Here is a 6,809-nt window from a genome sequence, read left to right as displayed (position 1 = left end):
ACGGTGTAATCTGGAACGAAGTTTGGAACATCATTTTCACCGCTCGGAAACTCATTGATGTTAAACTGGTTGCTACTGAAATAATACCTAAAGAGATCTGTACCCACAGCGCAAACCACAATGCAACTAATAGAAGCGCATATTACCTCAAAGCCATGATACAACAAAAATACCATTCCGTACGACCTGAAATTGCGAATTTTTGTAATTAATAATGTCGCAACATCATTTATCAGTTTGTCGGTAAGAGGGACTTTCCTCATGGCAGCAATAAGATTAGAAACTTTTTTATTGTCCCATTGTCTCCACATGGAATGTGAGAGTAACAGAATAATGGCCTGTATCATGAAGACGAACGGCATCAGTTTGAAGTAGCTTTGAATTCTAGGTTTAATTTCTGCATCATCAAATACTTGGTTTACCTCTGCTGTAATCCATGAGATCGGGTGACGAAGAAAGGAGATGGAATTATACGCTTCGTTCGAGCAAGCACAGTGAGCATCATTTAGTGGAAGGACATCAAGTCCCCGACAAATAACATCATTTTCGAAAAAGATATAACCTACGGAAAACATTAACAAAGCGCCCAAGATTCCATTGTATCTTACTAAGGAAAAGAGAAAAACGTCGACGTTGCACTTTCTTTCAAACAAATCAATTTTCTTTCCGAATTTTGAGAAAATCTCCATCTTCGGTTGTGATCAACCTGAAAAGAAATAATTCGCAAAATTAAAATTCTGTTCAACGTTAATATGAACAATACATTTACTTTCAAAAAATCTAAAATTGAGATGTAAGTGAAAGTGGATTTTACGACGTTTCAACCCAGGTATATATATATATGTGTGGGGACACTACTTTATTTCTTAGATAATGGAATACTTGTCCACTAAATTTGGTTTAGATCATGTCAATAGGTACTGAAGAACAAAAATCCCAATATGTGGTGACCGGGTCGGACAGGCTCCGCTCATTTTCTATGTTGTACTTTACTTCTCTGTAACTACTGGCCAGAGCTGAACCAAATTTGGTGGACAAGTAGCCCATTCTGTAGGAAATGACGATCGCTATATATTTGGTAACCACACTCGAAAAGAACATAAATTTGGACGTGAAGAGCTCCCGAATTTGGTTCACTGTCTAACTCTTTTGTAGTTTACTAGCAGCGTTCACCCCGCTTCGCTGCGGTCACCCCGGAACGCAATAAACTTTGTTACTTACAAGTAAACCTTACGTTTGGGTGAATCGAGTTGCTGACTGAGACACATATGAGAAAGTAGTACTAAATGTGGTCAGTATTTCAGTGAAGTTGTAGGTGCGAAGCTCCAGGGGTTTAGGAGATACAGCTACCAGAACATCACATGGAAGTACAGAATAGTCTTCATACAGTTGGAGGTAAAAGCCCTGTAAGACCTCTTGTAAAGACAAGAGGTGAATAACAAATATATGAGAACATATTAGGACTAGGGGGAAGTCATATAGGAAGGGTATACTTAACGGCGGTCATCTTGAAATCCGCCATTTTTAATTAAGGGTAAGTTTTCTAAATAGGAATAGGGTTATGTGATACATGATTTAAGGCTCAAATTTAATCAGAAGAACAATGGTGACGTTAATTTTGATTTACGCGCAATTGGTAAAAAGTTACAGGGAAATTAAATATTGTTGCAGCATATGTATTAGTCCTTTACCCCGCCTTGTAAATTTTGTGTTAATGATAATAATTAAATAAAAAGCAGATGGATAAATATTAGGTCTATTGTAAGAGTTGCCTTGATGCCGGCCATGTTCAAATCCGCCATTTTAAAAAGTTTTAAACAAAATGCATAACATTGACACCTTATTAATACCAAATTTTACCATAAATCCAACGGTAAAACAATTTTTGCTTTATCATTAGAAATATAACCAGCATTCTAGCCCGAAGTCATCTATTGCATTACTCTATTCCCATTTAATTTTGTGCTGGTTAATGATAAAGCAAAAATGGTTGTACCGTTGGTAAAATTTGCTATTAATAAGGTGTCACTGTTATGCGTTTTGTTTAAAACTTTTGTCTGATTCAAAATGGCGGTTTTGAACATGGCCGCCATCAAGGCAACTCTTACAATAGACCTAATATTTATCCATCTGCTTTTTATTTAATTATTATCATTAACACAAAATTTACAAGGCGGGGTAAAGGACTAATACATATGCTGCAACAATATTTAATTTACCTGTAACTTTTTACCAATTGCGCGTAAATCAAAATTAACGTCACCATTGTTCTTCTGATTAAATTTGAGCCTTAAATCATGTATCACATGACCCTATTTCTATTTAGAAAACTTAACCTTAATTCAAAATGGCGGATTTCAAGATGGCCGCCGTCAAGTATACCCTTACTATATGACTTCCTCCTAGTCCTAATATGTACCCATATATTTCTTATTCACCTTTTGTCGTTACAAGAGGTCTTACAGAGCTTTTACCTCCAACTGTATGAAGACTATTCTGTACTTCCATGTGATGTTCTGGTAGCTGTATCTCCTAAACCCCTGGAGCTTCGCACCTACAACTTCACTGAAATACTGACCACATTTAGTACTACTTTCTCATATGTGTCTCAGTCAGCAACTCGATTCACCCAAACGTAAGGTTTACTTGTTAGATAATTTTTACTTTTTCGCTTTCAAGTGATATGATAAAAACCATAGAAGATTGCAGTAAATCTTAACATTATATCGCCTGTCATTTATGTTAACCCGCCCCGCTTCGCTGCGGTCATCCCGGTGCTGGCATATTGTAAAAGTGTCTGTAAAAATAAGCAAATCAATTAAAAAATTTTAAACAGAAGATTCAAGCTATTTTCCGCTGTATATCGCCTGTCATTTATGTTAACCCGCCGAGTGACACGGCCATGCGGGTTGCATATAAATACGTTTATTTTTACCTATGATGAACTAATAACAAAGGATTTGTACGTTATGGACACTTGAATGGTCAATTATCTCAAGACACTGGTAATTAAAAATTAAAGTGATATGATAAAAACCATCTAGGGTCCAAATCCTAATAACCCCCCAAAAATGAAAGAAATTGGTTCAGCCGTATTAGCGTGATGAGCGGACAAAGGATTTTGTACGTTCTCTTTTATATATATAGATTATGATTACGCTAATGGGCCTTATAAGATTTAATGTTAGTACACCCATCCATTAAGCATCATGACCACCACCACTTCCAGCATTTTTTCTCTTTGAGCTGGTTACCGTTGCTTCAGTAACAAGATCATTGGATATCTGCAAGGCAGTTTGATCACGTGCTAGGGATTTGCTAACCATCAAACAACAAACATGCTAAATCACAAAGCATCTCTACACAACGACAACAACAACAACATAAAAAAAAATAGTAATGTTACTTTATAATGTTAAACTTTACCATTGTGATGGCTTAACACTCGCCCAACGGAGATCGAGATATTCTTAGCCCGTAAATGTTTTATTTTAACCTTTTTCCCTTATGAAATGAAATGAAATCTTTGAGTTTTACGTCCCACGCTTATGCCGGTTAGGCTAAAGGAGACGGTGATGATGAGTAATGAATGAAGAAACTGGGAGGAAACGGGAGAACCCGAGAAAACCCACGCACACGGTGTTTTTCCACCACAAAGTTCACTTGGCGAGGGCTGGGATCGAACCCGGGACCCCAAGCGCCAGAGGTGAACGCTCTACCACTGAGCCACCGCGGCCCCCTATTTTCCCTTATGAATATGAATGAAATAATTAAATAATTTAACAATGCTTTCAGCGTTACCCCTATCAATATGAGTAAAATAAATAAGTAAATAAATAACGAATTTTCCTGGACCAGCTGAAATACCGTTGCTTGCCTAAACTTGAGCTTAAATGTCATCCGGAATCTCACCAAGCGTGTCAACTCCGAAAGAATATGGATTTGATCATAATATAAATTGTTTTGGATTACTTTTACACGCAACACCTTCACACTCGTAGGAATCCTAGTGGTGTTTCACTCATACAATATTTTTTTAGATTATAATTAATATATATAGCAAATATAATTGAGGCTGAACTCAGACTTAAATGACATCTCGATCCACAAAGCTATAGATTTGGCACTAATATAAGTTACTTTCGATTAGGTTTCCATGTCGTCACTTTGCAACCCCTTTGGAGTGTCTTACTCTCTCTCTGCAATTTTTTCAAGATAATAATTAATGTATACCAAGCGTGATTTAAATTAATCTAGGTGTTCAAGAGTTATGCTAGAATATATACATATTCATTTAGTTTTATATACTTGTATACAGATAGATTACCACCTTGCCCCCTGAAAACTAGAATTTTCAAAATCGATGTGACACAGATGTCCTTATTTTAAAGGAAGAATTTAGATATTATGTTTCATCTTCCTAGGTTGAAAGGATTTTGAGATGTTTAATTTAACTCATAAATTTGACCTGAATTTTTTCCCCTTAAAAATTCACATTTTCATCAAAGTAACATGAAAAAACCTAAATTAGCCAGGCCATGGTCTTTCAATCTACCGAAAATAATCAAAATCGGTGCTATCGTCTAGGACGAATTTGCGGACAATCACCCTTACATCTATCTGTATATATAATATTTTAAATGAAGAATTGATATACTAAGTCTCATCTTTTAATTTGAGACGATCGTGAGATGCTCTATTTCTTGCATGAAGTTTGACACACTTGTATATCCCTGTTTGATATAAGCATTTCATCAAAGTGATATGTTTGAAAATAAACTAGGTCGTTGTCCATTCATGTGCCAAAAAGCATCAAAATCAGCGCAGCAGTCTAGGAGAGGTACGCGGACAAACATAGTTATACCTGTATACACGAAAACGAAAAATGGAAATATTGATTTGAAGAAATATTTAAGATGAAGAATATATATACTTATATATGATTTTGATGATTTTTGTTATGAGTGGACTCTGACCTAGCTTACGTTGCAATACCTTTTTAGCTAGGAAAAGAAAAGATCTGAGGGGTGACATGTAAAATTATTCGAAACTAATCAATATTAGTGTCCAATCCATCAGTAATATTACCGATAATACTGAGATTATAGGTAATATTACCGATAATACTGAGATTATAAGTAATATTACCGATGTCGTTGCAATCTCTTTTCAACCCCATTGGTAATGACTGGAATGGGAAGAGTGTGACAAATAAATAAATAAAAAAATAGAAAACTTTCGACATTAGTGTTCAACATTGCCGATGCCGATGCCGTGTAAGTTCAAATTCATCCTCCTTTCGCAACCTAAAGAAATGAAGGAGTGCAAACACATTATAAATATATTTCTCCCGTGCAAAGAGCGATTATTTCAGCTAGTGTAGATACACAAAAAAAAAAAGTTCTGTTTGATCAACACCCAGGACAAACCACATCAACTGGAAACTTGAAATGTTGACCGTGTATAGGATTTGTGATGTACGGTACCACTAAGGAAAAAAAATTTTTTCGAAAATTTGAGGGGGAAAGGGAGAAATAGGTGGTCTATATTTGCGTCCCTTTTGTTCCCTTCTAGGGCAAATATCTGAAAACGGAGAAACACGGTTCTAGTTACTTTAAATGGAAAGTTCATATATAAAATTTTAAGTGTTTACGTCGGAGATACTAACATTTTGTATTCTACAAATAAAACTTTAAAAAGTAAGAGCCCACTTCATAAAAGTACTAAAACGCAGAGGAAAATAGTAACAAAACACTTGAAAGCAGAAAATAATTTATTACTATTGTCTATAATTTTTTTTTTCTGAAATTGTGCCAAGCTGAACAAATTATTGCCTAATATTAAAATATTTGGAGTATAATTTTAAGGGTCATTAATATGTTAGGCTTGGTACAACTTAAAAATATATAGATAACACTAATAAATTATTTTCTGCTTTCAAGCACATCGTTATTATGATGATCTTTTCAGTGTTTTATTATTATTATTATTATTTTGCATTTTAGAGCCTTTTTCAAAAGTCAGTTTAAAATTAAAAAAAATAGAATAGGAGGTTTTATTTTTTCCTTAGTGCGCTTTTGAAGTCGGTTGTTTTCGTTCTTATTTTCCTTTTTAGTGTGCTTTTGAAGGGAGTTATTTTTCTTCTAAGTTTTTCATTTCTCTGTTACCCAGTAGTTTAGTTAGATACTTAAACTAAAGGTAGAATAAACTCCGTATAAAATGGGTCTCCCTACGAAACATATATGAAGAAATGCGTAATAAATAATTATCAAATTATTGAGATGCTTTAAAAAAATATTTTTCAACAGCCTTTCTTGAGAATAATTCATTACATTAGTGAAAATCAAAACAAAATATAATAAAGTCTAAAATGTGGTTAGTATTTTCAGCATGATATGGCGTTGGCGTTGGAAGTGTTAGGTAGGCTATATCAGTCGTAGCGGGTTCTGTCTAACGTCAATAGGCAACTGACAGTAGACGCTTAGTAGAGTGCAAAATATTGGAATTTCAAGAATCCGATATAAATATTGCACCGTGAAGATGAATTAATTTTCCACAAAAATGCGCTACCTTTTATAATTTTATTTACAGCCATAGTCGACTCGTTGCTGCTATGACGCAAGTATACCTTTCCGTTTAGAGATAAATTACGTTACACTAATTTACTTACAAGATACAGAAGGAAATGAGTGTTCTTCAATGATTATTTTCCTTTCTTTCTCAGTAACTACATGCAAATGTTCATATAGTTTTTAAGTACTTTCGGTATGTGTTACGTCTATTCTGGCTATTTTATATGCCATTTTTTT

At 34.7% G+C, this 6,809-nt stretch overlaps 1 long non-coding RNA gene across 1 annotated transcript in view; it reads right to left on the bottom strand.

Annotated features, from left to right (window-relative positions):
- Positions 1-225: 225 nt before the first annotated feature.
- The window catches only part of LOC145687687 (uncharacterized), a 33,638-nt gene continuing 27,054 nt past the window's right edge, over positions 226-6,809 (bottom strand). The window contains exon 3 of the long non-coding RNA XR_014131711.1: positions 226-706. This is a non-coding gene — a long non-coding RNA (uncharacterized LOC145687687). The remainder of the gene's footprint in view (positions 707-6,809) is intronic.

Source organism: Thermobia domestica, chromosome 6 (genome assembly GCF_964235325.1).
Source record: "Thermobia domestica chromosome 6, izTheDome1.hap1.1, whole genome shotgun sequence".
In the NCBI taxonomy this organism is placed as follows: Eukaryota; Metazoa; Arthropoda; class Insecta; order Zygentoma; family Lepismatidae; genus Thermobia; species Thermobia domestica.
This window is presented reverse-complemented; position numbering and strand designations above follow the sequence as displayed.